This window comes from Jatropha curcas, chromosome 1 (genome assembly GCF_041381405.1).
Source record: "Jatropha curcas cultivar XTBG-Jc1 chromosome 1, XTBG_Jcur_1.0, whole genome shotgun sequence".
In the NCBI taxonomy this organism is placed as follows: Eukaryota; Viridiplantae; Streptophyta; class Magnoliopsida; order Malpighiales; family Euphorbiaceae; genus Jatropha; species Jatropha curcas.
In genome coordinates this window covers 2,319,169-2,326,430 of record NC_143151.1, presented here as the reverse complement: position 1 = coordinate 2,326,430, position 7,262 = coordinate 2,319,169, and the positions used below count along the sequence as shown (strand labels likewise).

Sequence of the window (7,262 nt, the reverse complement as noted above, 5' to 3'; positions counted from 1 at the left end):
CCAACTTTTAATAGTTAGTAAAAAATATATGATCAATGAGAGTTTTTTTTTCTTGAAATAATCTGTTCTTTTTTATCAGCAATTAGAATTATTATTTTATTAATTTGGTTCAGAAAAAATTTAATATATTCGAAAATTAAATTCAAACCAATAGGCACTCCCGTACTCCTAAACCTATTTCAGATAAATTAAGTAAAAAAATCTAGTTAAAATATCATCACGGTTGAATAAGAAAATTTATAATCCACAACCATTGTCTTTTTATTTGATAATCCATATTTCTCAAAGAAATTGACAAAATTATTCTATTTTATTTATAATTTTTAACAAATATATATATATATTATTTTTTTTAACTGGACATCGAGTGTGGGAATCCGCATAACACTAAACTAGTAAAACAATAAAAATTTTATATATATATATATAAGATACTGTTAAATAAGATTTTTTTTTTTTTCCATTATTGCATGGAGTAGTATTACATTCTTCTACGCTTGGTTGAGTATAAACAAACTGAGCAGTAGGCTTTAACTCCACAATATTGATATTACAAGCTCAAACCTCAGCTTAATTAATAATTAAAAAAGAAAAAAGAAAACTGCATGATATAAAATCAAACACAAAATTAATAGATAAACCTTAATTAATCATTCATAAATAAAAGAATAGACTTTGTTTTACTTACAAATTACAAATTTTTCCTCAGTATAATCCCTATTACCAAGTTATTACAGTAAGTTTTGACTATAAATTAAAGAAACAAAGAACCTAAAAGGAAAAAAAAAAAAAAAATCTATCTTTCTTTTCTCTTGTAATCTTTCACTCTTCAGTACATATAATAACAAAACAGCTAGTGACCAGGGCCTCTAGGACTAGGTCCTGATGCAAGCTTTCCAAGCCAACAAGCCATAGTGCTTCTTGCCTTCTCATAAACCGAAGAGTATGTCTCCAGATGATTTGCACTTGCAAAATCTTCTGGTAAAACCCGGGTTGCCTCTACCTGAACCTGGCTTATAAAAGCCATGTAAATCAAGAAAATAACCAAAAGAAGAGTTGCTTTCTTGAAACTCATAGCGATTTTCGTGACTGCAAGAAAAATGAAATTTAAAGAACTCACGAGGAGTGATATTGAGAGAGAGAGAGAGAGAGAGAGAGCTTTTGCTGGTTATGGTTGTGATTTTTGAATGAGAAAATGTGAAGTTGGTGGTGGTATTTATAGAAGTACAAGTGTAAGGGTTTTGCTTGGACTTTTTTTTTATGGTTTGAATGTGTATAGCAGAGGTTTTTTAGTTGGGTTTTGGAGGTTACGTGTTGACCAAATAGTTTTTGAAAGAGTCATGTTTGTATTGCAGGCTGAAAATTATTAGTTTAGCTTCTGCTGGGTAAGGTGAAACATGGGCTTTTTAATATTTATTTGTACTATTTTTGTAGTTTGAATGCTTCTTGTAGATTTAGGGTTTTAATTTAAAATTGAATATTATAATTTAGTCAAATTTTAATCCTACATGGCTTGAATTTTTATGTGGAGAGACCAAGAACAAGAGGAAGATGCTCATTCTTGGTCATTTTGGGTGGAGTTGGTAATATCATGATATTAGGAAAATAATTTTTAGGACTACTACTAAAGTGTACATACCATTATTGGAATCACGAATTCACACTTAAAAATTAGGAGAATGAAGAAAAATTTAATATTCGGACTGGTCTTTTTTTTGCCTGGGATCGGGAATAGGAAAAGTACTGTAGAATATGATTGTTTGGAAGCTTCGAGGTTAGTTTATTCCGCTTTAAGACCTTCTCATCCGTTAGCTATCCTTGTTTTGGATATTCAAAGTTTGTTGGCTTGTGATAATTATCGTGAAACTAATTTTACAGCTAATCATTTGGCTTGGTTGAGTCATTCCATCTCAGCCTCTTTGTTTATTTGGGACTGTTTCCCTTCACGTTTTTCTTTGGGCTGATGTCTATGGCATTAGTTCATTGAGATAGGTTCTCTTTGTTTTTTCCCTTTGTTTACCCAAAAAAAAAAAAAAGAAAATTTAAAAAATTAAGAGCTACGTTAAAAAAAATAATAAAAATCCACTACTTTATACAATAAATTTTAGAAAATATGGATATAACATTTGCCAAAAATATAAATAAAATCAATATATTCTACATTTTTTAAAATATAAATAAGATTTGTAAATAGAAAATTATATTTATAATTTTAAATCTATTGATATTATTATTTTAATTAAAAATAAAAAAAATACTGACATTATGTATTTAATAGTATAACCCGCAATACATTGTACTCGTGTCATATTTAATAATGTAAGACTCAACAATTACTAAATTCGTTCTCAAAGATAAAGATACATGGCGTTGTACATTTTAATTATTTAAGAAAAAAAAATAAAATTAGGGGGTATGTTTAATTATTTAAGTCCAAGATTGTAAGTTTTGAATATTGACTCAAAACATATATTTCTAATATTTTGAATGGACAATGTAAGACTTATAAATTGATATTTATATTTAATGCTCAAAAAATATAAATATATTTATATTATACAAATCTGTGGTAACAGTTTTGAATATTGACTCAAAACATATATTTCTAATATAAGTCTTAAATTTGAGTCTTCTTGATCATAAGCATTTTTACCAGTTTGGTGAGTCCAAGGGAGGAAGCACAGTGTTATTTCCGTTGTTGGGTCTCTTAACCAATAAAAAAAAAAAAAGTCATCAAATATGTATAATACATTAATTAACAAAACGAAACATTTTGGTTTTGCAGATTTCTGCTATATAGAAGAGATAGATGGTGCATCAAAGGACTACTGTGATGAATCAAACAAGCAATATCCATGTGCTCAAGGTAAGAAATATTACGGTCGTGGACCTATTCAACTAACATGGAACTTCAACTATGGTGCAGCTGGCCAAAGCCTTAACTTTGACGGATTAAACTCGCCGGAGATCGTTGCAAATGATCCGATCATGTTGTTTAGGACGGCTCTTTGGTTTTGGATGAACAATGTTCGCCCTGTCATAAGCCAAGGTTTCGGAGCAACCATTAGAGCTATCAATGGTGCAAGTTCTGTTCAAGCTCGAGTTGGATATTACAACGATTATTGTAACCAATTTGGTTTTACTCCAGGTGGTAATCTTATTTGTTAGGTTTTGGTTCTTATTTAATTTATGAGACAATTGAATAAAATGTTTACTCTTGCAATTTTCTGCTCATTGTAGTTGATGTATTAACTCTTTTGTTTTTTTTTTTTTTTAACCTTGTTAGAGTTCAATATGTAATAGAGAAAATGGTGTTGTGTGTTTCATTATTATTTTGTAGTGCTGCATTACTATATCATTATTTTTACTATATCATTACTTTTTGGTGAAACAATCCGGTATCTAAAACTCAATTCTGGATTTGCGCCGAGTAGATTGATAAAGGATAAATCGTTTCCTATTAAAGTTTAAAAGTGTTTTATATTCAAAATTTGAATTCAAAAAATCTGATTAAGGAAAAGGAAAAATGACCATTGCTATTCAATGTCACCCATTGGTTACTATTATTATTATTTTGATATAATGAGAAAGCGACGCTCAAAGATGAAAAACTAAAAACCCATCAAATAAAATTATAATTACAAGGAAAGAAAGAAAGTGTGTTGCGTAGTAAAATAATATTTGCTTGGCATCATTGTCTAAGAGATTGTTTATTTGTAAGATTGATTTCTTTCTTTGGTTATATATATATATATATATATATATATATATATATATATATATATATATATATATATATATAATTCATGTAATTAATATATTCTATTATATTTTCGATTTCATTATTTTAAATCCCATTTTAAAAATGAGATTTTCTCAATTTTGTCATTTTTATTAATAATATAATTTAAATCATTTAGCTTTTTTTCAAAGTTATTTTTCAAAATCTATCGATTATGCTTTTCTAAACTTCATTGTTTTTGCAATCCATGGATTCTACATTTTATATATTTTATAAAATAACCCAAACGACTTTTAAGTAATTTTGAAATTATGAATAAATAATTCCAAAGATTATTGATTATTCAAAGGTTGTAATATCTTAGCAGCCAGCAATGATGAGATATGGCAATTGTAAATTGGTAAAACTTGTGCCTCTCCCAAATTGGCGGCGGAAATATGCGGAAGAAGTTCTCCGTCCACTATTGACTCTAACTTTCCAGAAGCAAGTTTGGCAAATATATATATATATTTGTTTAAACTACTGATATCCAAACTCTATCATGAAAGACCGCTTAAATTTGATTCGAAGAACCAAACTCTATTAAGGTTCTTCACCTCTTTCTGCAGGCGTGTTTAATGTGGATCTAATCTGAGAGCATTTCCCATATGTCCAGTCTGTATAATTTTTTAAGTGAAAAAATTGGAAAATTCTTTATAAAGTCACTAAATAATATATTCTCAGGAATATTTTATTTAAAAAACCACATATCTAAAAAAATTTCCTAACTAAAATCAATTTTTAGCACATAAAAAAATTCACATTGGAAAAAACTATTTAGAAGTATTATCCCGACTTGACATAAGATAAATGAAATTAATATTTTTTATTTACAATTTTAGTCATTGGCCATTTTTGGCTAATATGAATGTTTTTAATAAATAAATATTAATAAAGGAGTAAAAAATAGATTACTTTTATATGTTTAGTAGCCCGATGAATCCATTTTAAAAAATTGTTTTCATCAATTATTTTTTAGCGCATAATATTAAATGAAATAAAGATTGCCAACCAATTATGATTTGATTGGTCTTCTAATTCTCATTTCTTGTAAAATACAAAGAGTGAGAGATCTCGAACTTGAATCATTTTTATCATAGAAGTTTTCGCCAATTCGATGAATGTTATTTAAAGGGAACTATTCAAAACCCATATGTTCTACTTATTCATAGTTCTATGTATAACAATAAAATTTAGATTTGACTGTTCTTTAGAATTATAAATTTGTCAAAAATTACAAAATTTATGTCAATAACATACTCTACTTTTCTATTTCCTATATTACTGCCCATTTACATGTTTGGTATTGCTTCCATATCTTGATTTTATTTAAAAAAAAAATTATTTTTTAGAAATCGAGTTAAAGCACTAGTAATAAATTACTTTTCGTGGTTTATCTTTGTTTGGACAATTTATTTTCTATTTTAAGACATAACTAAATTTTAAAATAACAGGTCTTCCTTTCAAATTTAAGAAACAATGAAATATAATAACTCAAGATATTTAAGAAACAAAGTTATTATTCAAAAGTAAACTCAAAATAGAACTAATTAATTATAATTAATTAAACCCAAAAAGTCGTAGGATAGAGCATTTATATGTAAACCTAAAATATTTAAGTGAATCTCATGCTAACCAATTGCTATTACTTCTGTTTCATTATACTTGTCACATTTGAAATTTGACGTCCCTTAAAAAATTATTAAATTTGTTCAATTTATAATAAATTATTGAGTAAATTGACTATAATACCATTAATTTAAAACTAATTCTCTAAGAAAACTATTAAATTCAAATAATAATTATTGATCATATATAAAGGGTAAAAATGATAAAAAAAAAATTTATTACTCCTTAAAATTACAAATGTAATAAGTATTTCGGAACGAATTATATTTTCAAATGTGACAAATATTATCGAACGGAGTGGTACTTAATTAGCAGTAATGGAAGTAATTAATCGGTCAAAGTTGATATAATTTCTGAAAGGACTAGAGAATTAAATTCTATGAAGAATGAATCAAGTAAGTCAAGTAGTTCAGCCAGAAATACGTAGCCTACACGCACCTCTTAATTTCTTAATCCCATAATTAAGCATGTACATTTAACTTAATTTTCTTATTCTAATCCTTATACTTAAATTTGGCCTTACATAGGGTGGCACGTGAGTCAAGTTGGGTCGAATTTATTGATTTAAAGTACTTGACCTGTATGTGTGGATCAATGATTTTTTTACCCAACCAACCATTAAATGCAAACCTGCAGATTATAAATGGATTAGGGTGGATTCGGTATGGATTCGACATAAACTTACAGGTCAAATAAATAATAATAATAAATTTATTTGTAAATAAAATATAACTATTTAATAAAAATTACTGAGAAAATTAAATATGTTTAAAAACTTAATTAAACAATAATTTTCACAAGCTATAAATATATTTTAATAATAATATTAAAATAAATCATAATCAATAATGAAAAATTAAATTTTCTAATAAGAAAAACAACTAGTAAAATTAAAAAAAAAAAAATTAGTTACAATAAATTACAATATATTCATGTAGCGACAATTCCAAAAAGCAATAATTTTAAGTCAATATCTACTAAATATGTAAATAATTTAGTATTTATATTCAAAATTCTAAATCAAATCAAATTAGCTAAATAATTCATAATTACACACATATATTATTTATGGGTTGGGTCAGATTTACGGGTTTATCTAATGAACTCGTGGCCCAACTTAGTCTATGAATTATAAAGACCCGTCCAATCCAATCAATTATATCTTGAAACCCGCCGGATTGAATTGGATTGGACTGGACTGCTCAAATTGGATAGAATTACAACGGGTCTTGTGCAGCCCTATCCCCACGTGAACAGGAAATTGAAGGCCGTATGCATTTAATAAAATTAAAAATTGAGTGTGTAAGTGCCAAATAACATAAATGTTTAAATTTATAAATTGTAAACTTATTATTATTTCTTTGGATATAAATGTAAATTTATTTAAAGATCCAATAACTTCATAAATCATTGCAAGTTATTAAGCTAAAATTCTTAACTTATCATTTTAAGTAGCAGTGTATTTGAGCATTTAATGTTTTAACTTCCATTTATTTAAAGTGTTTGATAGTCTAAGGTTTATATTATGGTTTAAAATTTGAGATGTCTAACAAAATACTAATAAAATATCTGGTAACTGCTAAAACAATTAACAACTATTAAAAAAATTAATTTTGTTAATTATCTCGGCACAAATATTGAAAATTTTAATTTTAAGTATTCGTGTTACCAAATACCGTGTTAATTAAACTCTATGTGCATAATAAACCAATAATATAATAATAATAAAATTATAAATTGATACCTTTCATTTTCTGAATTTAATACTACCACTTAAAAGTCATCATAAATACCTAACTTTATCACTATAAATACCTCACTCTACCTCCACCTTCTATAACAACAACAACAA

At 26.7% G+C, this 7,262-nt stretch overlaps 1 pseudogene; it reads left to right on the top strand.

Moving 5' to 3' along the window:
- Positions 1-2,739: 2,739 nt before the first annotated feature.
- LOC149498802 (endochitinase EP3 pseudogene) lies at positions 2,740-3,168 on the top strand (annotated as a pseudogene).
- The last annotated feature ends 4,094 nt before the right edge of the window (positions 3,169-7,262 follow it).